Consider the following 27,846-nt stretch of genomic DNA (forward strand, 5'->3'; position numbering starts at 1 on the left):
CCACATATTTTCATAGTGCAGAAGGAACACTTTCCAGTGACAAGAGGCCATTTTGCCAATTTGCTGTCCAGAACAGACTAATGAGTCACAGACAGCAGAATAAAGAAATTTAACACTCTTGGCATTAATGAGTAGGGTAAGGATTACTCATTTTAAATGATCCTTAGTAATGCCATAAAGTAACAAAATAACACTTTAAAAAACCCACAGGCACCTTGATGTTTGAGCAACTTTATTTTAACCCAGCATCTGGCAAAATTTGTAGGAATATATTCTCTATGCCAAGATTTCTATACCTTTTTCCACACAGGCATTTTGCAACAACAAAAAAAGAATACTGAAAAGAAGAGTAATCCCATCAACTGTGTTCACTCCTCTTAGATTTTAAAATACTACAGCAACTCACTATCACCCATCCAGAGTTTTAAAAGCTTCACTGCTAATGTGAAGTATATAGATAAGTGAAACACACAAGGAAAAAATCAACATCAAAAATGCATCTTTGGTTGACCCAAAATACATTTTAAGACACTGAATGAATATCTAATTGTTAAAACCAACACAAAAGACTGAAGCCTTTCTATGTTCCCAACAGAATAATGCAGTCTAACAGTTTATAAACACAAGCCAGGAATTAAAATTTGAAACTACCCCAGGTCAGAAATGAGACCACTTTATAATTAGAGAAAAAAACCTACTGGTCCCCAGTGGAGATTAAGAAGGAGATGGTTTCTGAAAACGTACATAAGAGCGACAAAAATAAACAACTTCCACAGTCTGGTGGCACAATTCTGTTCCCTTGTGATGGAAACACAAAAAGGAGTCTCTAACAAGCTCCAAAAATATGTGTATGTGTATTTTAAGTAAAATTTAGCTTTCCAGACAACTACGTTTTTCTGCTGGAAATAATGAACTAACATAAAAATGATACAAGGATGTGTGTTAAAAGGACATTTAAGTGAAACAGTTTGAAGAGCTTCATAAATTTACCGAAGATTATATTAAAGCTGAGTACGTAAGATGTAGTGATAAAACAATTTGGGGTGGTTCCTTCTTTAAGCAAGGATGGTTTGGGCTTTATCAGAAACCAGTCTTGCATAACTAATCAGTGGCATGACCAGCCTAGGCTCTGAAATGAGAGTCCCAGGCAGCCCCCTTGTAATACATATACGTTCAAAACTCATTATGTTTGATATGCCTTGTTCTTGACCTAAATGCAATAGAAATTCTTCCTTGGGGTGCATGATATACATGAAAAAGTACAACTTCTTTTTAAAACGCCATTAGAATATTTTATTGTGTGTGGACATACACTCTTGTTACTCCTAAATGCTATTCTATTGAGTACAGTTTATATTCACTGACAAAGTGAAATCTCCAGGGAAGCCAGAGAGGGGAATGCAATTTCTAGTAATAACAGCTCACAACAGTGAATACTATCCACTTATCCCCACAATTTCCAGCTATTTTGGACTCCTTTCTGAATTAACCTTTCATATCAAAAGGAGCAATTCTGCACACTAGAGACTCCGGCACAATTTCATGCATAATTTATTCACTCAGTTCAACATTAAACGCACAGTCCTTGACTTTGTCAAGGTGGATTCTGTTGGCAGACTTCACGAGCAGCAAAACAGGAGAAATGAGATCTACAACTCAACCTCTTCACCTGTTCTGTCTGGTGAGAGTTGGTGGGTGGGGGTAGAGGAAGGGGAAAACAAGACAAGATGGCAGCACGGCATGCTGGCATCCAGATAATCGAATCACTGGCAAGCACACAGTATTTTCACACTGTTAACCTCTCAAAGGGTTCGGTTTTTGTTTTTTTTTTTTCAGTCCAGAAAAATTGAAACTAGCTTGAATTCTATTTCACCAATGAAAAGTCTGGGGTGATTTGTTACCTTCCTGACAACCCCAGCATTCGTGGGAAGCAATACTTTGATCCTGAGTCCCTCAGTAGGCGCTGTCGGAAGAAATGACTCAAAGCCGTTACTCAGACTCAGACATTAGCTTGAGGTCGTATTAGAAGGGCTCGTTTTAGAAATTTAAATAACACAGACCTTCCAATGAGATCCCAAATCCCAGATCTGCACTCCCAAATTGGCCTTCGAGAACAGAGACATTCATTTTCTCTCTTAAATGATCCATTTGAAACCTCAAATGAGGGATGTGTGAAACCAGTTAGAAAAACGGAACACTGATATACTATGAAACTGTGAAACTGTTCCTCCGCCTTTTTGAGCGTCAGCTGACGCTCAGAGTAGACAGAACATCCATTCAGTCTCCTTCAAAAGGCCACCTCGCTCAGAGCCATTCTATCCAGACACCTCAACCCAACTATTGTCCAGAGACCCACAGATTGCTCTATTTCCCAATATCCCGGATTACAAACTATGTGGTTCATCCAGTAACAGATGTTTTTTTTCCCTCTGTCAGTAATTATTCTATTAGGACTTAATATATGCCAGCAAGTTTGCCGGCATTACTGAGTTTATTCCATGTAAACCATGTCCCTCTCAGGCCTCCCTCTGCCTTGAAACCCCAATTGTGAAACTAAAGCAATAATTAAATTTTAGCACCGAGACCGAATAAGTGATTTCCCTGAATAAGAGACAAAGTGAATTGCTTCCTAACTTTAGCATTTGCCCTTTAAAATATTACCTCCCAGCAGCCACGGCCCACTTTCCAAACCTGTGGATAATATGAGGCCTAGGAGTATAGAGAGAGACGGCTTTGGAAATTTCACAAAAAGCTGGAAATTTTCACGCAGGACCCTTGGCAAAAGTCTTTGAATTTCAACTTTCTTAGCCAGCTGCCCCCACAGGCTAGTTAGAAGCCCAAAGCACATAAATTGGAGCCTTACCAAAACCGAGCCTTACTTTTATAATTTGCCTTTAAATTTATTGCAAGACCGTGAAAATTAAATGCCTCTGGTACCGTCCAAGTAGCTCACTGAGAGTTCAGCCGTCTTCCTCAGTTACCATTCAGCAGCCTTTTTATTGTCTCCAGATAGTTTCTGGATTTGGACCAAATCATTGAAACCTGTGAAAACCCTGAGGTGGAGCAGGTTTTCTGTTGACGACCTTTTCCACCTCAGAGACGTTCGTTGATTCGCATGCCGCTAATGACTCACCAAAACGAAGATGAGAAGCACGGTTCTGCCCTCGATTCCACTGACCAACGTCCCCAAAACATCGAGCCTTTTGAGGCAAACAGCAGGTAGGTGGGAAGAGCGGGAGTGAAGGCGCCCACTCCGCGTTCGCCTCAAGACGCAATGGCGGCGGCTGGAGTCCCGGATGTTCCCATCACCCTTTGCGGCACATCCCAAAGGGCCATGCGCGCTCACGGCCGCGGCCTGTAAGTCCCGACACCTGGGGCAGGACCTCATGATTCCGCCGTGACAACCAAGCCACAAAGCGTCTGGAATTCGATTTATCAGAAGCCAAACGGAGCTTTATTTCCTAATAGACACTTGGAAGAACGCCGGCTCTTCCCAGCCCGGTGACCCCCCGGGCATGTGACTCTTAACCCTTCCGCACCTCAGTTTCCACATTAGGAAACCCGTGGAATGGTATCTCCTCTAGAAAACTATGGTGAGATTTAACGGGATAACGCTTTTCGGTTTCTTCGCCCCCTGCCTGGCATGAAAGAGTTCCGTGTTCGTGCGTGATGTTTATTTGCTCTCCGTGTGTGATCTCGATTTTCATTCTAACCTTCACAACACGTCTATGAGGTAGTTACTGAAATTATGTGTCATATAGATATGGACTCAAAACCCAGAAAGTAAGTTACACGTGTAATTGTTGCCCAGCGGGTAAGTGGGGAGCCGGAACGTGACCATGTATCTAGTTGATTTCAAAGCGCAAAAAGTTTAAATCACCGTACTATGGTGCCACACTAATAAATGTTTCTAAAAGGAGCTTTGCAAGAACTAACAGTACTGAGGAGGGATTTGTGAAGGGCTGTAAATTTAACTTGCAACTAAATAAATGTAATTCACTACTCTTTATTCTTGCATCATTTTCCCAAGCACCCCATAAAAGGGGTGTCCAAAAGCAGGCTCCCAGAAGGACATGGGTGCTTCCCCAAATCCCCTTTCTCGGCTGGTGTGTGGAGCCACCAGCTATTCCTGTGACCTTCGCAGGAGGCTTGCCCTTGGCAGACAGAAGCCACCTCCCCGGAGATAGAGACTTCCAGTTGTGTTTTAGTCAAGATTCTCTAGAGGAATAGAACAGATAAAATGTATAAATGGAAAAAATGCATTATAAAGCATTGGCTCACATTGTTATAGAGGCTAGCAAGTCCAAATCTGGAGCATGGGGTAGCAGGCTGGGGCCCAGGAGAGCAGATAGTGCATATGAAGTCCAAAGGCAGTCTACCAGAGAACTCCCCCCTGCTGGGGAGGCCAGTCTTTTTGTCAGATTTCAGCCTTCAACTGATTGGACAAGGCCCACCCACATTATGGAGGTCAAAATTACTCAAAATTCAGGAATTGAAATGTTAATCTCATCCAAAAACGTTCTTGACCAATAAAATTAACCATTTCAGGAGGTTATCCCCCAGGCCCTCCATTTTCAGATGGCCAGTGACCAGCACAGGATTCAAAGGGCCTAGGCAGACATCTTTCTGGACCAGACTGAGGCTATAGTTTATCTGAAATCATGTTCTCACTTGGATTTTCCCCTTCCCTATTCAGTTTCCATCTCTCTCCCATAGGTTTGCTATCACGCCCTGCCCCTCAACAACCACATACAACATAACCAAATCCCTGTCTCAAGCTTTGCTTCCAGAGAAACCAGCCCAGGACAATTCCTAGTATCCCTTGACTAGCCCCTGAATCATGCCACACTTTTTTGGTTTTACTCCACTCCTCTCCTTGTGTTTGCTTCACCCTACCTGTTCTCCTGTATGAATTATGCTATGCTAACTCCTGCTTCGTCTGTTTGACAAACTGCCCCTGCTCACTCAACACCTTCTGACTCACAAAAGCTTCATCTGAGGGTGGGGCTCCAAGAGTCCAATCTGAAAGCCAGTGCTCTAAAGAAATTTCACTTACTTACACATTTCTATCACAGGTTTTCCACATTTATTGGAACTGTATTCATAATGAATGACAGTTACCTGGACCCTTGTTCTAAAGTTATATTTGGAGTCCAGGACACCAAAAATACCTTTTGGTATAAACTGAGTTATGCTAAGATCCCTGAGAAGTTTTTAAACCCTCTTGATGGAAGTTAACAAGAACCACCACAAATAAGTAACTTAACACGTACCCATGGTATATTGCCACTCCACAGCAAATTGGATTTGTATTTTAAACTGGCTAACTCATCTTCTCTGACCTTTTTTCTCAACTGTAATAACTTGCAATATGGAGTGCCAGGTTAATAGAATCCAACATCTTAATATGACATTCAAATCCCTCTACACTTTGAGCTCCACAACTTTATTTACCTGACAAAATATCCTTCCACATTGAGTGGTGTCTTTGTCCATTTGGGCTGCTATAACAAAAATAACATAGATTCAATGGCTTAAACATCACTTATTTCTCACAGTTCTGGAGCTAGGAAGTCCAAGAGCAAGATGCCAGCAGATTCAGTGTCTGCTGAGGACCTGATTCCTGGTTCACAGGCTGCCATCTTCTCACTGCATCTTCACCAGGTGGGAGTGACTAGAGAGCCCTCTGGGGTGTCTTGTATAAGGGCACTAATACCATTCATGAGAGCTTCACCCCTCATCACCTAATCATCTGCCAAAGGCCTCAAATACCAGCTTGGAGATGCTTATAACTGTCCAGGTAAGAGAGGATGAACAAGGGAGGTTCAGATGTGAATAAGCAAGAAGGGACAGATTGGAGTGATGTGGAAGCAGTTCACTCAAGGGATGTGGTGACTGCATGGAAAGCTGAAGGAGAGGATGAAGTTCAAGTGGTCACTCAGCTTTTAGCCTGCTAGATGAGGTGGATGATGATGCTTCTATAGGTTGAAAACCTATAGAAATACTTTGTGATGGTATGTGAAGCCTGAATCAAGGACTTGTGTGCAGGTGGTTTATTTGGAAACTGATCACAGGAAGCAGAAGAGCAAAGAGGTAAGATGGAGAAAGCAAAGGAAAAGAAGTAAAGAAAGCTGCGGTATGGAGGTGATCACTAGAGACAATGTGAGGACCTTAAAAACCACACAAAAACCTTCTTAGAGTTGTTGCTTTAAAGGTGGGGAGACTGGGGCATTGATCTGTTGACTTTTCTTCTCCCATCAGTGGAAGGTTGCCCCTCAGGGCATTAACTACCTGGTCAGTTCTGCACCCTACTTCCAGGTCCTGGTATTTCAGAGAAACCCTCAGGCAGCAAAGCAGAGAGGCACACCCATGCTCTCAGTGTGTCAGAACTCTCCACTGCCCCAGCAACAGAATCAGAGGAGCAGCGAGGGGAGGTGATGAAAGGCCCCCAGAGCACCTGCCCCATCTTCTCTGCAAAGCTTCCTCCTGCTCCTCCTAAGACAGGAGTGTTCCACTGCACCACTTCTGGAGTTTATTGTGACTCTCTGTCCTTGCTGTCTCTCCCCAGCTTAGGCTGTGTGCTCCTAGAGGACTTGTTCTCCGAGTAGAGCCCCTGGTCCATCCTAGAATTCCTAAAACACTTGTTAAATAAGTCGATCGCTAAAGCTTATCCTAAGCCATTCCATGATTCTAAATGTCTGATGCTACATATTTTGAACACAGATCCAAAGATGCCAACTCATTAATACGAAGTTTAAGATCTACAACCCTGCTGTCAAAATATGACCAAATACTTTAGACTCAGTCCAGAATGCTACAGTGCTTTCTTCCTGGCTTTTCTAATTTTAAAAGTAATAAGTAAAAGAGACAGAAAGCGACATTCTCTAGGCTGAAGGAATTTAAAATGTATATATATATTTTTTAAGTCACTATTCAGTACTTCTTTACTATGATTTTTTAAATTTTTGTTGCTATAAACTCAATCGATAAAATGTTACCTTTAAAATAATATAAGCAAGTGGCTATATTTTTTTTCTTTTCCACTCTCATTCAAATTAATTTGAATGATTTTTTTTCTTCTGTACCCTTCTCCTCCTGTTTGCTTGATGTGCCCTGACAGAAATTCAATACAAATATAGGTGGTCGTTCCAAGGGGCAGCCTAGAAATGTTAATTGGCCGATCACAATAACAGTCTCATCCTAATTCCAGACAGCTCTCATCCCTAAAAGAATCATGGTCCCAAATTCCAATAAATGTAAAATAGAATTCTAGTGCCCTTGAGCGTGCCAGTTTGCATTATTTCTTCCATTTTATAAAACATATGGCTGGGGAAAATGTATATTTCACAAAAAAAAATGTGCAATACACAACTTATAAATAATCCTTAAGTTATTATGTTGCTGTTGGCTTTTGGTAAAGTTAGGCTTGTCATTCAATAGTTACTTGCTCAGCACAGACTATGTGCTGGCTCTGTGCTTGTGGTTGTATTTATTATTAGTGACACAGAGCCATTCTTCCATTTCAGACTCCGAAAGTCCACAGCGTTTTAATAGCTTATCACCAAACTCTCTTGGAAAGTCAAGTCAGTTCCATTTAGCAAAGCTAACCGATATCCCACTAATTATGCACACACCTAAAATAAGGATTTTTTTTTCCCTTTGAAAATGTTTACCATCTGTTAAAGCTGATAGTCACTACAATTTTAACCCATCTCTATACTTAGATTTGTATTTTAGTTCTCACCTAGTCTTTTTTCTTTTACCCAGAAGTATTTTAACCCCCTCTGCATATATATGTATATGGAATACATATACAAAATATATGTATATATAAAATATACATATCTAAAGTTATGTGGCAATTTAGTGTACAATTTAGTGGCATTAAGTACATGCACAATGTTAAGCAATCATCACCTCTGTTTCCAGAACTTTTTCATCATCCCAAACAGAAACTCTGTACCTTTTAAATAATAACTGTGCCCTCCCCTTCCCCAAGACCATGGTAACCCTTGTGTCTATGAATTTGCCTATTCTAAGTACCTCAGATAAATGGAATCAGACAGTATTGGTCCTTTTGTGTCTGGCTTATTTCACCAAACATCATATTTTTAAGGTTCATCTACATTATAGCATATATCAGAATTTCATTTCTTTTTGTGGCTGAATAATATTGCATTGTATGTATATGCCCTATTTTGTTTACACATTCATCTGTAGAGACACGTGGGTTGCTTCCACCTTTTAGCTATTGGGACTAATGCTACTATGAACACTGGTGTATAGGTACCATTTTGAGTTCCTGCTTTCAGTTCCTTTAGGTACATACCTAGGAGTATAATTGCTAGATCATATGGCATTTCTATGCCGAACTTTTTGAGGATCTGCCGAACCGTTTTCCACAGCAGCTGTGACCATTTTACATTCCTACTATTAATGTTGTGCTGGTGGTAGTTGTTGAGTTGCAGGAATTCTTTAGTCTGTATATGAATTCCTTATCAGATATCTGATTTTCAAATATTTTCTCCTATTCTGTGGATTGTCTTTTCACTCTCTTGATCATGTCCTTTGATGTTCAAAAGTTTTTCATTTTGATGAAGGCCAATGTTTTCTTTTGTTGCCAGTGCTTCTGGAGTCACATCCAAGAAGTCATTGCCAAATCCAATGTCGTGAAAATTTTTCCCTCTGTTTTTGTCTAAGAGTTTTATAGTTCTGGCTCTTAAATTTAGGTCTTTGATCTATTTTGAGCTAATTCTTGTATATGGTGTTAAGGTAAGAGTCCAACTTCATTCTTTTGCATGTGGATACCCAGTTTTCCAGCACCGTATGAGAAGAAACTGTCCTCCCCCACTGAATGATCTTGCATTTTTGTCAAAAATCAAGCGACCAAAAATAAAGGAGCTTCTTAATATATTTGAATATAGTCCCAGTGAGTCAGTTGTTAACAATCACCACTAGAGAGCAATAATTCAATTAATATCACACTCTCCGCAAAAAAAAAATGATCTTCAACACTGCACAAAACATGGGATTTTTAGTACAGCATTTTCCAACACTATTTTGACTCCTTATTTTCAAAAAGTCAGATTTTACAAATGCTATTATTATTTAACTCCAGGTCTAAATATTTCATGCCACACTTGAGTGAGAGAGAAGCATGGCCTCATAATTTCACTTCAAGGTAAGGACAGGTTTTACTGAATTCACCTTTTAACCACACTGGATAATTTCACTAATGAGCAAAACCTATTCTAGGATCTGTGGCTAGAAGTTACAACTGGTGGTATATTTCAAAATAACGAGTTCTAATTTCTACATTTAGTTGATGCTACAGCCCAATTGAAGTCAATCCATCATGAATTATTAGCCAAGGGATTCTGTAAACAGGTCAAGGTTCAGATGAAGTCACACTATTCCTTGGACCCAGAATCAAAGGTAGAAGTGAAAGCATCTCAAATTTCATATTGAATATGGTGTTCTCCTTTGATCACCTTACCTAGCAACAAATGAACAAACAAACCAAAATAAATAAATAAATAAATAAATAAATAAATAAATAAATAAATAAATAAATAAATAAATAAATAAAATAAAAGTTGTCATGAAAAGCAAAGGAAACGACTGAGGTAATTCATGGCCAGGATTTCCCTAAGTGAAACTATGAAGCCTGAGGCTCAAACAGGGAAAGGAAAAGATGCTCAACATCACTAATCATCAAGGAAATACAAATCAAAACCACAATGAGACACCACCACACATCTGTTACAATGGCTATTATCACAAAGACAAGAGACAAGCATCAGTGAGGATGTGAAGAAAAGGGGACCCTTGGGCATGGCTGGTAAGAATGTAAATTGGTACAACTAGGATGGAAAACAGTATAGAAGATCCTTTAAAAACTGATGATAGAATCGATATGATTCAGCAATCCCACTTCCAGGTGTACGTTATGAGGAAATGAAACACCGTCTCAGAAAGAGAGCTGCACCCTCATGTTCGTTGCGACACTACTTACAATAGCAAAGACAGGAAAAGAACTTGTCATCGTCCACAGATGAGTGGATAAAGAAAACGAAATAGATATAAAAGAAATAAATCCTACCATTTGCAACAACATGGGTGGACCTTGAGGGCGTTATGCTAAGTGAAATTAATCTTTAAAGCTGAACGCATAGAAACAGAAAGTACAATGGTGGTTGCCAAGGCCTGGAGGTAGGGAAAATGGGGAAATATTGGTCAAAGGGAACAAACTTTCAGTGATAAGAGGAGTAAGTTCTGGGGAGCTAATGAAGAGCATGATGAATGTAGCTAATAATACTGTTTTATATACTTGAAAGTTGCTAAGAGAATAGATTTAAATGTTTTCACCACATACAAAAATGATAATTATGTGAAGTGATGGAGATGCTAACTAACCTCATTGTGTTAATCATTTTACGATACACACCTGTATCAAATCATCATGCTATACACCTTAAACTTGTGTAATATAATATGTCAATTATACCTCAGTAACGCTGGGGGTGAGCGGAGAAACAGAGAGGTGAGAGAGAAAGAGAGAGAGGGAACAACTCTTCAACAGTGCTTCGTAAGGTGCTTGGGGAAGAGATACAAGGGGGCCAAGGGTGGTAGAAAGTGCAAAGAAAGAGATTTCATTGTTGCTTTATAACCTACTTTGCATTGCTCCTGTACTACCAACATCAAAACATTCTAAAATTTGTAACTTTAATGCATTCATGACTGAAAACATTTTTGTTAAACACTTTAAATATTTTATTAATAAAATGTTTAAAACAATGCATGTAATAAAATGTTTTTTATTGAATGTGCATTGCAAAACAAAACAAAAAATGAGAAGAGTTTGCACCACTATCCTTAGCTGAAGTTTCTGAAACATATCTAAAAAGTTGGTAGTATTGAGCAATATCATCACAGGATTTGGCTTTAGACAAATACATATTTACTTGTTTTGGAGCCTACTGAAAATACCTGATCCTTAGTTTCCTAATTTCTAAAATGAGGTTGTTAATAACTACTTCATTCATTCAGTGGGACAATATATGGAAGCCCTCGGAGCAGTGGCTGGCAATGCACACTACATTTTAGTGATGGTTACTATTGTTATTCAAGAAGGAATCTCTGTTGTGTGGATGACATTTGGAGCTACATTTCTTTCCTTGGAAAAACATTAGATACATCTTATTTTGGATATACCTAAAGAATAGGTGTGACACTACCTGGAGAGGCTTCATCCCCAAGCAGTAAGAAATGGTTCAGTCACGTTTTTGCTGTCTTTAGCACCAAAAAACAACAAACAAACAAACAGACAGACAAAACAAACTGCCACGCTGACCCAAGGAATGACTTCTACCAAAACATTCCATTAAATGTCTCATTTTGCCTCTTCTTTCCTCAAATGTATGGTTTTTCCTTTCCCAACTAATAAATAACCAGACAATTTCTGGGCAAGGATGTGACACAAATCTGTGGCACACACAAGAATGAGCCATCCACCCACACACCTTTTGGCAGAACAAGTCTCCCAGCCACAAATTTCGCCAGTTAGTCCATCCGTCTGGCTGCAATTGTGGTACCAACAGCCTTGGGAACATATCTCCCACTCTAAGTAAAGAGCTCAAAGTAAACGCTACATATTCAAAAAGTACATCATATCCACTGAGAGAGAGAGAGAGAGAGACAACTTCAGGTGAGAGATGTCCAAAAAAATTTTTTAAGTTAAGAAAACCCTGAACTCCCATGAGGGAAAGCATTAAATGGGTTTTAAGTGAAAATGAAAAGCTATTTACATTTACCTCAATATTACCTAAGTGTCTGCTGCAAAGGCCTTGAAATACCATGTATTTCAATATTATCTCCAAGTGAAAATGGTTTTGAGATGCCTTCTGTATTCTTTGCTGGGGCCTGAAAAGAAATCACTGCCTTACCTTGCATTTGCTCTTAGAGTCATTAGCCTTAGACAGCATCATCATTTAAGAAATTTATCATCAGGGCTGTCCTTCACAGAATATATGAGAGTAATACATTATAAAAGCACCTCACTCTGATGATGTATGACTCCAAAGATGGCAACATCTGGGGATGAATGGGTCTAACAATAGACTTGATCTGAGAATAATGTTTAGACCCACCTCGGTAGTGTCATTCTGAAATAAACCAGTATTTGTTGTTCTCAACCAACTCCTCAAACACTCATAATAATCTAAAAAAATTTCCCTGATTAAAGAATTTATTCATAACATTAAACTGAATAAATGTTTTATGACAAAGAAGGAAGGTTTCTAAAATTAGTGGGTTGGTACATTGAGAGATAACCTAGCCCAAGCTGGATGATAAATTTCAATCGTGGCTTTCAGGAAAACTCTAATTTAGTCCACCTTTCGCTCCCTTAAATTTTTCAGTAGTCTCCAAAGGAGAGAGAGGAGATTAACATCTGATGTCCTCAAGGGTATTAGAACAAAAAGTGATTCACAATTAATTAGTCTATACCAAATTCTAGCTTTCTACATGGCTGATGATACATTTTCCCCAAAGCTCGGTTCTCCCATTTCCATCCTTCAAAGTCCACAATGGTGTCCTCTCCATTACTTCACCTAAACAGGACGCAAATATTTTAGCTAACTACTGAAATAAATCACGATGAACATTCAACCTCAAAGACAGTGATGGCAAATGAAAATACCTCCATGACTCCATCCACGCATGCTAGGGTAACCTGCAGGGTCACAGACTTCTTTGTTAAAACGGGTCCAGAGTGCCCGCTTTAGAAACTTCCCAGCACAATTTGGGGGCTGGGCTTATTGTCCCATCTGAAGCGCTGTGCCTCCAGGAATCAGCATTAAAGTGATGCCCCAATCCAACTTGCTGCTGAATCCCATCCTCCGGTGATGCTTCCTGAACTGGAGTTAATCAATATTCTCTATGCTAAGAATAAAGGGAAAGACTGAGAGGCTAAAGCACCATGTTGGCACAGCCCCACAATTGAGTCCATGACGTGTATTTCCTCCAACTACACTGACGTGCCAACCAGTTCGGCATCTTAGTGTGGTGAACTCAGAAGCCTCCAGCTCTTTTTACTCCACACCCACCAACAAGAATCTGGAAAGAGCCTTGCATCTCTCCCTGTCTCTCAGCCTAGCAGGAGATTGCCTTATCATCTGACCTTAACAAGCCAACTATTTTCCTCCCACAGGATGTTGCAGAGGGAGAAAAAGCTTTAGTCTAGACTACTTGTCTGTGGCGATCAGGGACCTGATATGTTTTCAAAGCTCCTGCAGCCCATCCACTTTGGTCCCTGCCAAGGCAATACCCAATGTTATTTGTTACAGATTTACTAAACCACCAGGAAATCTTGGTTTCTGGGGGAAAGAAACAGAGGCAAAAAGAAATGCAGACAAGTTAGAGACTAGCGAGAGAGTCTAGGCAGAAGGGAGGAAGAAATGAAAAAGAAATGGATGAAAGAAATCAATTGCTGCACTTCCAATGGGTTTCTATTTAACGAGCTCACAACTATCTTAAATCAGAAATCCTATTCTTAGAAGTTAAAAGCGAATCTATTCAATGCCTGGAGAGCCACACTGAATATCATCTTCCAACGACATTATTTCCTTTCATGAAATACATAGAGAACTCTGGCAAACTAAAATAGTTAATTAAGGAACATATCATTGTGTCATGGAATAATTTTCCAAAATTATTTCCTCCTTTTTCACTTGGATGAATTACTAAACTTTCACTGTTTGTCATTTCCATTATGCCAGTTTGTTCTCCTCACTGTTTCCTGTTTTCTAAGTTCTTTTCCGAGAAGAGGATTTCTGATTTAAGGTGGCTGTTAGCTTATCAAATACAAAGACAAACGAAGGCTCAGTATTAGCACAGACCCTGTAATTCCAAGATACCTCTCCTCCAGACTCTTTTAAGCAAGTGTGCCTCAAAATCTTACTAGGCTCACCAAACCTTAAATATTATGAAGTTTAGTCAATTTCATCTTAAAGTCACATGTCCTCAGCACCCAAGAAGTTATGAGTCCACAGTGGCCTCTGGGGGAAGCTCAAGGCATCTGCCAGCCTCTCTCACCAAGAATGGACCAAGGTCATAACCACAACAGAATGCAGACCATCTTTCTCACATCTCTTCCCACAACTGACAAAGCAAACTCAAGTTATCAAATGCTCTTGAATTTTCTGCTCTTACTTATTTTCCTCTGTCTTTCTTTGCCATCAATGTTAAGATCCAAGATTGCTTGTAATAACCTATAACGAAAAAGAATATGAAAATGAATATATATGTGTATGTATGACTGAAACATTATACTGTATACCAGAAATTGACACATTGTAACTGACTATACTGCAATTAAAAAAAAAAATCCAAGATTGGCATGAAGTAGAGGGAAACAGATTATTTGGTTTCACTCTCATCTCTGGAAGACAAAACAGCCTTCCATGGGGATCAGCCTAAATGGCAAAGTTTTACACTGAGCTTTGGAGTCAAAGTCCCAGCCAGCAGAAGGGCATTCTGATGCCTTTCTTGGCCTCTTCCCCAAGGGTATCTCCTGGGGACCTTGTGAAGAACAACAGAGATTAGGGAAAAACAAAACTCAGCTGGGAGGCAGCAGAGTGTAGAGGCTGAGTGCTCCTCTGGCATCAGAGACTTTCCCCTTCTCTAGCTCTGTGCTTTTGGGCAAACATCTCATTTTCTCCATTTTCCATTTCATTTAGTGGCAGATGATAACTTGTGGATAAATATCTGCTAATTTTACTATTATTCTTAAGATGCTGGTCTAATGCCATTTTCGAGCTCCTCTTCCAATCGGAAAGGATATGTCTGCCCCATTTTGAATTTGAGGCAAAGAGGTAGCTTTGAAAAACCAAAAGGATAAATCATTAAAAACTACAGCAAACTATTATGTTTTGACCATGGGGTATCAGGGAACGCTGGGAAATCATGCATCAGTTCCATTAATCAGATACTTGTTTAATATTAAGCACCAACTATATGTCTAAACTGTGCCAGTCACTGTCAGAACACAAAAGAGATATGGGGGCATTGTTCTTTGAGTGTAAGAACTGCCAATCTAGCGGAGGAAACAAGATGCCTGACAGTGATTGAGGCAGACCTGAAACCAGGGACAGGCTAGTGTGGGCGTGAATGGTTGGGAAGAGGACAGGAAAAGGAGGTTTGAACCAAGCCTGGATGGGAAGGTCAGATTGAGACAGGCAGAAGGAGAGAGGGTGGGCATCCTAGGAGAAGGCTTTGATGTGAATGGAGAGACAGAGATGGACATGAGCATGGTGACAGCTGGAAAAGGGGAGCCGACCTTGCTGCAACAAACAGATGCAGCTCAGCTTGTGACAGTGGACAAGTGGGAGCCACTGATAGTCACCGAATCCCAGAGAAGTGTGAGGAGAGGGTGCAACAGAGTCGGGATTCAAATTTTTATATAATATGAACACTGCCTCCCAGATGTGAATTTTGAACAGTGGCTATGATAACGAACAGTTCCATGATTAAAGAAAAAAAAAAGTTGTGACTATGGGAAATAAAAAAACAGATAGGGAAAAAAAACTATTGTAAGATTTTTGGTCCCAGACACTGAAAATTATTTGATTGTTTCCACTAAAATTAATATATTTAAGGAGCCAGTTTCAGGAGAGAGATTATGAAATGAGTTGAGATTTTGCAATTCTGATGTTACAAATGATGTTTTTGAATCTAGTTAAGAGAGGTTTGGATTCAATTCCTCCAACCATTTTCTTAATCCAAGGCAATCATATGAAGATATCAACCCCACTTTTTCCTCACAAGAAATCTATCCATGCAATCTTTCCTCCATCTCCAGAAGAAAAAATAAAAACAAAAATATTTTAAAATGACAGAAGCTATTCCATTTGAAAAGGATGGTAGCTACCATTTTCGTTCAAGATGAGAAAGTTAAAACAAAATTGAACTTTAAAAGTCCTACAAGCCCTTCAGCTGTGCACCGAAGCAATCAGAATCCATGAATTCTTTAAAGATATTCTCAGGAAACACCCTGAGATGACAACATGAAATGGTGAGATGCTTAAGTCCACAGGGCCCTCACTTCCTCTGGTCAATTAGAATTGCCTTTGGAATTTATGATGACAGCCATGTTACTACATAGATTTTGCAATAAGAAATGAAATTAGTCTCATAAATGTTCCCAACTGAAAGACCAAAAGAACTAAAAAAAAAAAAAAAAACAAAAAAAACCCCAATGAAGACTATTCAAAATAACCATTCATTTCTAGCCTGTATTGGCTATCTCACAACACAGTTCCTTAATGAAATCAAATGATGTACATTTGGGGGCCAGTGGGGACATTAAGTTGCCATTTGAATCCTCTGAGTTTCTGTGAAGAATCGGTTGGGAGAAATCTTCATATAATTCAGCCCCAACTCAGGGACCACACATTACTGGAGGAACAAAATCTTTAAGGTTGGCAAAAACACAAGGCCCTTCTTGTTAATATGTTGCCTCCTAGCAAGCACTACCTCTCAGCAGGTGGCATGAGACTCTGTCACCTTCCATCTCAAAGTCTTTCTTCTCCTTGATAGGGACTTCTTCTTTAAAAATGTTGATGAAGATTTCACAGGTTTCTTTGAAACTAATTATTAAAAAAGAAATGGCTCCCAGGCTTTTCCCACACCTAGCAATAAACCTCAGCTACGAGCAAGTTTTTTAAGTCAAGATTTTTGCTTCCAAAAAGGAGATTTGTAGAAATGCATTTAAAAACCTTATTAATTGGAGGAGGCTGCAGGCCAATTACTTCAGTGGCTTGAAAACAATTCCAAAATAATAAAATATGTAACAATGATGATTTTTCCCTCGTTCATATCACCACAATCTGAGAAATCCGCTGAGATGCTGCACCAAAAGTGATTTGGCTCTTTAGTGACAATTAATTATCAAAAATCAAAGGGAGGTTTCAAAAAGTAAAAAAAAAAAAAAAAAAAAAAAAAAATCAGGTATCGTATACATACATTTAGCATTATTTAAATAAGCTATGTTTTTCTTAACAGCTCTTTTAGTACTGGCCACTTCTTTATTTTGCCACAGATGTTTCATTTTTTAAGTGGATAAATTTAATATAGGAGAATCCAAAAGGCCCCCTGCTGAATGGGAGAAGATATTTGCAAATGATATGTCTGATAAGGGGTTAATATCCAAATATACAGAACCCATACAACTCTACATCAAAGAAAAAAACCCGATTTAAAAAATGGGCAGTGGATCTGAATAGACATTTCTCCAAAGACATACAAATGGCCAACAGACACATGAAAAGATGCTCAGTATCACTAATCAGTGCAAATCAAAACCACAATGAGATATCACCTCATACCTGTCAGAATGGCTATTATCAAAAAGACAAGAAATAACCAGTGTTGACAAGGATGTGGAGAAAAGGGCACTCTCGTGCACTATTGGTGGGAATGTAAATTGGTGTAGCCACTATGTAAAACAGTATGGAGATTCCTTTAAAAACTAAAAATAGAACTACCATATGATCCAGCAATTCCATTCCTGGGTATTCATTTGAAGAAAACAAAAACACTAGTTAGAAACAATACATGTACCTCTATGTTCATAGCAGCATTATTTACAATAGCCAAGACATGGAAGCAACCAAAGTGCCTATCAATAGATGAATGGACAAAAAAAGATGTGAAATAAATTGTGCCATTTGCAACAACATGGATGAGCCTGGAGTGAAATAAATAAGTCAGACCGAGGAGGACAAATACTATATGACTTCACTTACATGTATAATGTAAAAAACAAAACAAATGAACAAACATAATAAAACAGAAACATAGCTATTGATACAGAGAATAAACAGGTGGGTGACAGAGGGGAAGAGGGTGGAAGAAGGAAAGAGACAGGTGAGGGAGATAAGGAGTCACAAATTCCAAATGCAAAACAAATGACTCACAGGTAGAAAATGTACAGTGTGGGGAATATAGTTAATAACTGTGTAGTATCTTTGTATGGTGACAGATCGTAACTGGATTTATCATGGTCATCATTTTGAAATGTACAGAAATTCCAAATCACTATGTTGTAAAACAGAAACTACCATAGTGTTGTAAGTCAGTTATACTTCAAAACAAACAAACTCATAGAAAGAGAGATCCAATATGTGGTTACCAGAGGTGGGGGCTATGGCGAGGGGGATGGGATTGTTGACTGAAATAAATGTGCAACCTAAAAGTTGAGAGTTATGTTTTATTTGGTGGACAATACTAAGGACTCAGCCCAGGATGACAGCCTCTCAGATCACTCTGAGGGACTGCTCCAAAGAGGTAGGGGAGGACCTAGGATATATAGGAGCTTTACAACAATGACCAGGTAGTTGGAACATTTAAAGATTACTTGTTAACTGAAGAAAATGAGACATTTCAAGTTAAAGAATTTAGCACTTTTATATGAATGGGAGGAAGCAAACATTTGGGCTCATTGAATTCATTCCTTTGACAAGCACCTAGCTATCTAGGGCCAGTATTCTGTCCTTATTCTGAGTCCCCTCGGAGGGCACCATTGTGAGTGGCTGCAGAGGCCGGGCTGCAGGCTTGTCTTCACTGGCAGGTGGCGGCAGCCGCTAATGGCTTGATGGCGTCAGCATTCTTTGTTTACTGATATGGTCTGCAGTATTTTTCATTCACAGGATAAAGGCAGTCAAAAAGCAAGACTTCTAGTTACAAGATAAATAAGTAGTAGGGATGGAATGTACAATAGTCTAAATATAATTAACACTGCTGTATGTCATACATGAAGATGCTAAAAGAGTAAATCCTGTCTCATCACAAGAAAAAAATTTTTCTATTCCTTTTATTTGATACCAATATGAGATGACGCATAGTCACTAAACTTACCTTGATAATCATTTCATGGTATACGTAAATCGAATCATCATGCCGTACGCCTTACACTTACACAGTGCTGGACATCAATTTTATCTCAGTAAAAACTGAAAGGGGAAAAACGGTAGACTGTTAGATACACAGCAAAATGTTAACAAGGCTGAACAATAGACCATATGCTAGCTTCTTTCTTGAAAAGTAAATGTATCAAACAGAAATAAATGAAAATCTAATACCAAAAAAGTACACATTTTAAACTCAAAACAAGAACTCATTATACTAACTAGAAAAGCAGGCAGTGTGTGTTGCTAACCTCTTACTAAGTAAAGAGTCTTCATGTCCTCCCTTCCCTTCCCACCCCTCCCACAGACACACATGCGTACACACGTACACACACACACACACACACACACAGAGGAAATTTTTCCTATGACCCAATGATACAATGGAAAGAGAAAGATCTCTACAGTCATTTCCCATGAAAAACAAAATTCTGACTTTTAGCTGTCTCCTTGAAGCTAAGGCATCGTCATCTCCAGAATGCTCATGCTACAATACAAATACTACAACTGGCAGGGTAGAACGCTTTACTCACCATCAACAACTCTTTTGTAACTTAGTTCTGCCATTCCCTCCTTCCATGGAACTGAGAAATTTACTTAAATGTCCTACATCTGAATCCTTTCATGGGTAAATAAAAATAGGTATTTATATAACAACAGATGTTATATATAGCTGTGGGGGGGGAGGTGGTAGGAAGCGATGCTGGGATTTGCATCAAGCCTCATGAATTGCAGAGGTGCTCACTCAACAGTATCTGCTACTGCTATGATTATTATTATTTATCATTCTTATTATTATTCCCATTAGCTAACAGGGAGGAGCAAGGCCCAGGTTGGCTCAGGCAGACACGTAGCTAGAAGGTGGAGAGGAATGCATAGCTGAGAGTAGTCGCAGAAGGGCAGCTCGAAGGCTCTGGGTCTCATGACACAGAAGGGAGGGAAAAAGTCTAAGATGAACACCACCTCCTTGTCCAGTTTGCCTGCAGCCAGGCCTGACTGTTGACTCACTTGCCACTGCCACAGATGTCACAGTCTCCAGACTGGTGGGTCTAAGTCCATGCGGGCTGCTACAACAGCAAAACCATAGAACGGGTGGCTTATAAGCAACCAAAATTTATTGTTCACAGTCCTGGAGGATGTGAAACATCAGTCAAGTCCAAGATCAAGGTGCTGGAAGATTCAGTGACTGGCAAAAACCTGGTTCCTGGGTCACAGATATCCTTCTTGTGTCTTTAAATGGCAGAAGGGGCAAGGGGGCTCTCTGGGGTCTCCTTTGTAAGGGCACCAACTCCATTCATGAGAGATCCACCCTCATGACCCAAGCATTCCCCAAAGCCCCACCTCCTAATACCATCACCTTGAGAGCTAGGTTTAAACATAGGGATTTGTGGGGGACATAAACATCAGTCTATAGCAATCTGCAGCACAAGAAGACCTGTGGAAATATGGAGAATTTGGATAATTTCAACTCCTTTGGCCAATTCCTCTGAAATGTGAAAGTTGGGCTCTTCCACCTAGGGTGCTGTTGAATCATTCCATCCCTTTGAATTTGTGCTTGCCTTTCTAACCTTTTAGATCTTGATGGGAAACAGAGTTGAGCGGACAGAAAGAAAGAACAGGATAAAAAAGAATAAAGGTAACTTTTAGATCCAAATGTATGATGCTTAGTGTTCACTTTTTCAAGATTAAGCCGGGGAAGTGCCTAATCACATACTCACAGCTGGTTTTCAGCCCAGGATCCTCTACTCCACGGAAACGCCAGCTTTTGTCTGGCTGTGATGTACACAGTGCACTTTTGAACTCAGCCCTTAAAGTCTTTGGATACTCTTTGCTTATAATTGAGAAGCCAAGCAAGAATTTCCTGGCTTCCAGTTCCTGGACTTGAGGCAGCATTTCTTCACAGGGAGTGTTCCAAATGTTAATAATTGTGAGGCAAGCTGTCTATCAGTGTAAGAAGGGTGACGTCAAATAAGGCCAAACAGAGTCTTTTACTGCAAGATTTCTCAGAGCCTTTAATGTGCTCACAGGGAACATCAGTTCCCCAGAGAGGTACTTCCTTGATCATTCACCATTTTTTCACAGAGCAGTTCAAGGACTTAGCAGTCTCCTAAAAACTTGGGGAAACGCTTGGAGAAGGCCCAAGATGGTTTTATATTTTGATTTGCTCTTTTTGATTTAAATTACTTAGAGTTGGTAACCCAAGTCCATGTTATTTACTTAAGGGAGGAATTTAGAAACTCAGTAATTCTTAGTAATTCTGGTACGATGTTTAGGATGCAGGGCTCTGGATCTTAACTACAGCTACGAGTCCTTGAGAGATACAGAAAGATGGACAGTGCACACCAAATCACACACCTGACTTCTATGAAAAACATTTTTCTCAAATTCCACTGTAGACCCTTGAAGATTAAGGCCGGAAGTTACACTGGAGCCTGGAGGAAAGTCAAGGCAATTGGTTCTGTCCCTAAACATATTCTCCGTAAGTGGCACACTTTCAGACTATGCAGAAGGCAGTCACAGGTGGGAGCCTCTTGTGTGTGTTCAGTCCCACCACTGCCTGACAAAGTGTAGCCAATACACCTGGATTTGGCTAAAAGGTGTGGGCTCAGAGAAAGACTGGTTTTGCTCACAGTTCAGGCAAATATATCAAAGAAGAGAATAAATGTATGTCCTGAGGAATCAGGGAGCATGGTCCCCAGATGCAAGCAATTTTTCTAAAGTCTCCTCATGGTGGACAAGGGTTGATTTTGCCTGCAAACAACCAAAGACAACACAGAGGAAAACAAACATGGAAGATGGAAAATAAGGACCCCTGATGACAGTGGGAGGCCCGCTGGATCCAGCTCCAAAATACAGCCCTCTAAAGTTTCAGATTCCAGGAGCTGTAATGTCTTTTCGGCTAAAGCTAGTTTGAGTTGAGTTTCTAAAGCTTCAATAAGAAAGTGGCTGAATAATCCACTCCTCTTCTTAAAAATTCATGGAAAATTTGCATTCTCCTTCACAATACATCCATGTTTATTTTCAAAGAAAAATATGTTAAATTATTTACCTTTGAGTAAAGTTGACTTTCCCAGAAGATGTGCCACATGTACATAGTGTCTTCTCACCTGCCCCGGCTCACTGCTGAGGACCCCAGTTTTGAGTTGCCTGGTTGTGGAATAAAAATGCAATTGTGCCTTCTTAGTTCTTTCCATCTTAACTGTCCTGCAGACAAAGAAAGGAAGAGCTGAAGAAGATGGAGAAGCATTACATTCCAGGGAGGCTTAACCATTGACTCCTGGCCTCCTTTGCATGGAGCCCCACTGCCTGCAGTATGGCTTAAGTTTACTGAGCCTTGTCTACCTGCCACATGCTTTATGTGTATTGTCTTAGCTCTCATAACATTGGAGGTGGTTACTATTATTAGCTCTAGTTTATAGATGAAAAAGTATTGGGATTCACTCAGGTTTAAAAACATTGCACAAGATTACAAACCTAATAATAGAGCCAGCATCAAAATCTACACAAACCATCACCATCATCATCATATTTATTATGTTCCAGGTACTCTTCAAGTGTTTTACATAAATAACTCATTATTTAGATACTGTTATCCTTTACTCAAAAATGGAGAGACAAAGCTTAACTGATTTGCTTAACATCTCACCGTGACTATGTTCCAAAACCGGATGGTCTTGCCCCAGAGTCTGCAAATTTGGCCAGTGGACTGTTTCTTTCCTTGGCCTGGATGGAAAGAAACAACAGTGCTTCCTTCCAAGGTTGAATGGGCCCCAGGACCCTGATGCCATCCCACCCATGTAAGAAACCAGAACTTCTAAGAAACCAAAGAGATCACAACTTCTCACTGAAAACTAAAGGTGACTTTGCCACACGAAACTCCACTTTTCTCTATATCACACTCAAAGTTGCATCTTCTAAAATGTGGCCTGAAACATGTCCTCTGAATTGACTGAGGAATAGCCAGTCTTCTCGTGCGGGCAGAGTGGAAAGGACCAAGTAGGTATACTCGTTTTTATTTTTATTTATTTATTTATTTATTTATTTTTTATTGATTTATAATCATTTCACAATGCTGTGTCAAATTCCAGTGTAGAGCACAATTTTTCAGTTATACATGAACATACATATATTCATTGTCACATTTCTAATTGCCACTTTCACAAGTCACCACAAACTTAGTGGCTTAAAAGAACACACATTTATTACCTTCTGGTTCTGGAAGTCAGACACCTAAAATGGGTCAGTCAGGCTGTATTCCTTATTCCTTCTGGACAGTCTAGGCAAGAATCTGTTTTCTTGCTTTTTCCAGCTGCCAGAAGCTGCCTGTGTTCCTTGGCTTGTGGTCTCTCCCTCCGTTTTCAAAGCCAGTGGTGTAGCACCTCTAAGCCTCTCTTTGACTATCCTGCCTCTCTTTCACTTATAAGGAGGCTTGTAATCACACTGGACCCACCTGGGTAATCCAGGAAACCATCTCAAGATTCTTAATTACATCTGCGAAGTCCCCTTTGCTATGTAAGGTATCATGTCTGCAGGTTCCAGGGATTAGGACCTGGACATCTTTGAGGAGCCATTATTTTGCTTACCACAGTAGGCAGAGGAGGTTTTAGCATCCCCAAAGGCCAACAGATACTGCTTCTAGAAAATGATTTCAAGGTTGAATGGCATCTCTTTACTCCAGCTCACGATCTTGGGGCAGAACCAGCAGGCCCTCTTGCTTTCTGAAAGGGATCTAAGACAGAAGGGTGGAGACACTTCACATAATTATCCCTGTCTCTTCTAGGCCAAAGGTCATTTTGCCTTTTAACCCAGAGCACTGCCATTTCTGGTTGCCAGGATGCAGTTGCCTGCGGGAATTAATTTCATTTGCTGCTTACAGAATACGTTTCCACAGGTCTCTTTAATAAATGTGTTTCAAAACACAATATGAATAGTGATTATCTCCTTGTTTAGGTCTGAGATCACTGCCTTTTCCACACTTCATAATAGTAAGTGATTTATTTGTTTTATAGTTTGCTTTCTTGGAGGCTCTCCCAGGTCATGTTTAAATGGGCATTATCAGATTTCCCCAATCTATGTTTTCTTTGCTATTAGAGAAATGGAACTGAAATATCCACAGTTTTTATTTTCAGACACTTCTTAACCAATTGACTTCATTTCTATAAAATGAACTTTTTATCAATTTTAAAAATTAAATCTATGTTCATTTCAGCCTAGCATAGAGTTCTGAGATCTCTTCCCTCCCGTGAATTTCCAATTAAATGATAGCAGTCATGGGCCAAAATTGGCTTTTGTTAAGATTAAAGATGCATGACTAACAGCAAAAAACACTCTCCCTACCTATACGTTGGGCTGGGGAGAAGAAAAGACCTACATTTAAGAAGGCCATTTATTAGACACTAACTTCAAAAATTTGGCCAATTCCTTAAATATTCAAAGGATACCTGGAATGGAGTTAGAGGAAGAGTGAGGGAGAAGAGGGCTCCTCTTTCCACAAGAGAATGGAGGCGTTTTTGGTTTTGGTTTATATCTTCTTAGAAAGCAGTCATAGACCATAAACAAATAAAATAATGGTCTTTCAACAAACTACAAAAACAGGTAATGGGCCAGATTTGGCCCACAGCCCACCGTTTGCTAATCTCTGATGTAATTTTTTAAACCACTAAATTCACCCCCACTCCTGACGTATTTTTTCTTTTTTGCTTGAGCCGGATGAAGTTAGGGTACTGAGTTACACCGTGTTTCAATATAACTGGTTTCTTTTGCATTGCATGTAGAAACATTAATGTGAGTTGTCCTCAGCAAACTGCCAAGGGATCTGAAACACACACAAAAAGGTTAAGATCCTCTGAGTAACACTCCAACGTGTGAAACCAGTGCTCTGTATTTACACCTCTCAGGAACAAATTTATTCCAGACAGATTATATATGATGAAATTACAAACCGGTTATTCAAAGTTGGGAGGCTGAACAGAAACCATAAGACGTGAGAATGACAGCCATGAGGACAGCAACCCTCCTCTCCTAAGTGCCAGGGTGGGAGCATCAGTAGAGCAGAATGGACTCAGGACTGACCACAAGTGGTACTTCTCATGATAAGGTATGATTTCAATTCTGTTTGAGATTCAGCATGGGAGCAGGAAATCATAGGGACTTTGTACAGCACCAGATCCTGGGTTTTTAATCCCACTTCCGTCTCCAGGTAGCTGTGGGTCCTTGGACTGAATACTTGATCTCTGTGAGTCTCAGTTTCCATCTTGGGCAAACTTCATAGGGCTCGTAAAAATAACCAAGGAGAAAACACAACAAAGGAATGACAGGCGTTCAGTTGATGTTCTCTTGCTCCTCTGTTTGCGGTGGTTATTGATTTCTTTTGGATGGCTACTTAAAACAAGAGGCTGCAGCATTCCACAAATGGGTAAGAGCACACAGCAGCTCATTTCAGGTTTTTATTCAGTGATAAGACTTATATTCTGTAATTGGTACGTGTTCTTCTTTTTGCCTAATGACACTAATCTGTTTTGATCTTAGTCATTTAACTGGGTTTCGTGATTAGCACAGGCAAGGTTTTAGGGATTTAGATCATTTGTTTGATGTTTTAGCTTTTAGCCATGTTTGATTATTTATTAAAATCGATAAAATCAGCTGTGTCAACTAGTTATTAAAACTATAATTCTTTTATTGGCTAATACCAGGAAGGCGGAAGCAAATGAAAAACTAAAACATTACATGAATTCTTGATTAGAAAGCCAAGCTTCTATAGGGGTGGCCTACATACTTTGCATTAACTGCAGCCTGTTTAGAACAAGTCTGTTCTATCTTTAGTCCATAAGGAAAGGACCAAGTGGGTAAGCATATGCGCGACTCATGTTCTAATTTATGCTTTAAAATAAATACGAGTTTGAAAGAAGCAATGTGTTCTGGTCTTCAGAAAAGAAATATGAAGTACTTGCCAAGGGAGAGTGGTGAATAGTATCCAAAGACGGCTTCCATCAATTCCTTCTCCCCGCATACAGGCATGTCACTCCAACCACCAAGAGACGGATTTTATTTCCCTCCCCAGAATCTTGGCCTGCCCTGTGATCTGCTCTGACCAGTGAAATATGGTGGAAGTGACACTTGGCCAGCTTTGCTCAAGGTCTTGAAGAGACCTTTAAGGGCCTCTTCTTTGAATGTCGGAAGCCAGATGCCAAGCTCTAAAGAAGCTTAGGCCAGAATACTAAGTGATGAGACACCACATGGAGAGAGAAAGGACACATGGAGAAGCATAGAGAGGCAATGCCAGACACGGAAGTAACATCTTCTTGTACCTTTTGGCCCAGCCTACCCCATATGGAACAGAAGAATTGCTCAGATGAGCTCTACAAGAATTCCTGATGCAAATACTGTAAAAGATAATTACTCATACTTGTTTTAAGCCACTAAGTTATGGGTTGCTCAGTTAACCAAAAATAGATAACTTAAATGAAGGCAGAAGGGATAAGGAATGAATACAACTTTTGATGTAAGTGCTGAAAATAAAATATCTAGTTGAATGAGTGAGCTTCTATTGACCTAGGATTATCTCTACCCTTCAAAACTATTTCAAAAAAAAAAACAAACAAAAAAACAACAGAGCTCCCCTTCTGAAATACTGCTGGGAAAAGAGAAATATCCAAAGTGTCACAGAGTTGAAGAAAAGATGTTGTTGGTTCAGGAGTTTGTAATGTGAAATCAGAGTGACTAGCAAGAACAGTTGGTGGCATTACTAATGTGCTTGTTCATATAGAGAGTTCATTTATTAACCATAGGCAGCTCTTAGATGGGTTTCTGTTTCTTTGTGTATGAACAAGAAGCAGATAAGTTTCCAAAAGCACACCTCGTATTTTAATCTCAGTTATGTGAATTATGTAAACTCTCCTCATTTCCAGGAAAAGAAAAAGCTCTTAACCTTGTAAGAAATTAAGTACCTAAGAAAAGAAAGAGAATAGTAGTAAATATATAAAATATATGCAAATTAAAGCAGTATAATACCATTATCCCCTGTCAAACTGGCAAATTAAAAAAGTTAATTCCCAATGTAGGCAAAATAAAGGCATTTTTATTCTAAAAGACTAAAAGAATTTGTCACCAGCAGATTCTCACTAAAGAATCTATCAAAGAGGATTCTTTAAATAGAAAAAATATCATCCAGATGAAACAACAAAGATGCAGCAAAGAGTGAAAAGAAACAAAACCAGTAAATACGTGGATATGTCAAAATGGATATTAAATGTACAAAACAATAATGCTAATGTTTTACTTGCTTTTGCAATATATAAAATTAAAGTGCATGATGTCATATTAATTAGGAGGGGATACACAGCATTCAAGTAGCTAATATTAAAGTCTTCAGATTATACATAAAGAGTTTAAAAGATCCTAATATTTGACTTTGATTAAGTCAAGGACGTAATAACTATAAAAGTAATGAAAGAATATGAGTAAAACTTTCAAACTCCTAGAGAAAAATGAGACAATTAAGAACTCTTTAGGGAGACAGTATAGCTTAAGTGATAAGAGTGCGTGCTTAGCACGCATGAGATCCTGGGTTCAATCCCCAGTATCTACCCTAAAAATAAATAAACCTAACTACCTCCCTCCCCCACAAAATAACAACAACAACAACAAAAATCTAAAAAAAAAAATTACTCTTTAGTTTAATTCATCAAAAATATACCAAAAAAAATAATAATAAAGGTAAAGGATGAAAGAACAGGCAGGACAGATAGAAAATATTCTGTAATACATCAATAATTACATTAAATATAAATGTACAAAATGCTCATTTAAATGACAAGGACTACTCAACTGGATTAAAAAATAAAACTGATTTCAAGCTGTTTACAAAGGATAACTATAATGG

General features: G+C 39.3%; 1 long non-coding RNA gene across 1 annotated transcript in view; it reads right to left on the minus strand.

Moving 5' to 3' along the window:
- Nucleotides 1–27,846, minus strand: part of LOC105095265 (uncharacterized) — a 743,648-nt gene that overhangs the window by 712,908 nt on the left and 2,894 nt on the right. The window contains exons 3-6 of the long non-coding RNA XR_010384800.1: nt 23,549–23,694; nt 22,612–22,688; nt 22,015–22,169; nt 18,916–19,010 (exon numbers count right to left, since the gene is read on the minus strand). This is a non-coding gene — a long non-coding RNA (uncharacterized LOC105095265). The remainder of the gene's footprint in view (nt 1–18,915; nt 19,011–22,014; nt 22,170–22,611; nt 22,689–23,548; nt 23,695–27,846) is intronic.

Source organism: Camelus dromedarius, chromosome 17 (genome assembly GCF_036321535.1).
Source record: "Camelus dromedarius isolate mCamDro1 chromosome 17, mCamDro1.pat, whole genome shotgun sequence".
In the NCBI taxonomy this organism is placed as follows: domain Eukaryota; kingdom Metazoa; phylum Chordata; class Mammalia; order Artiodactyla; family Camelidae; genus Camelus; species Camelus dromedarius.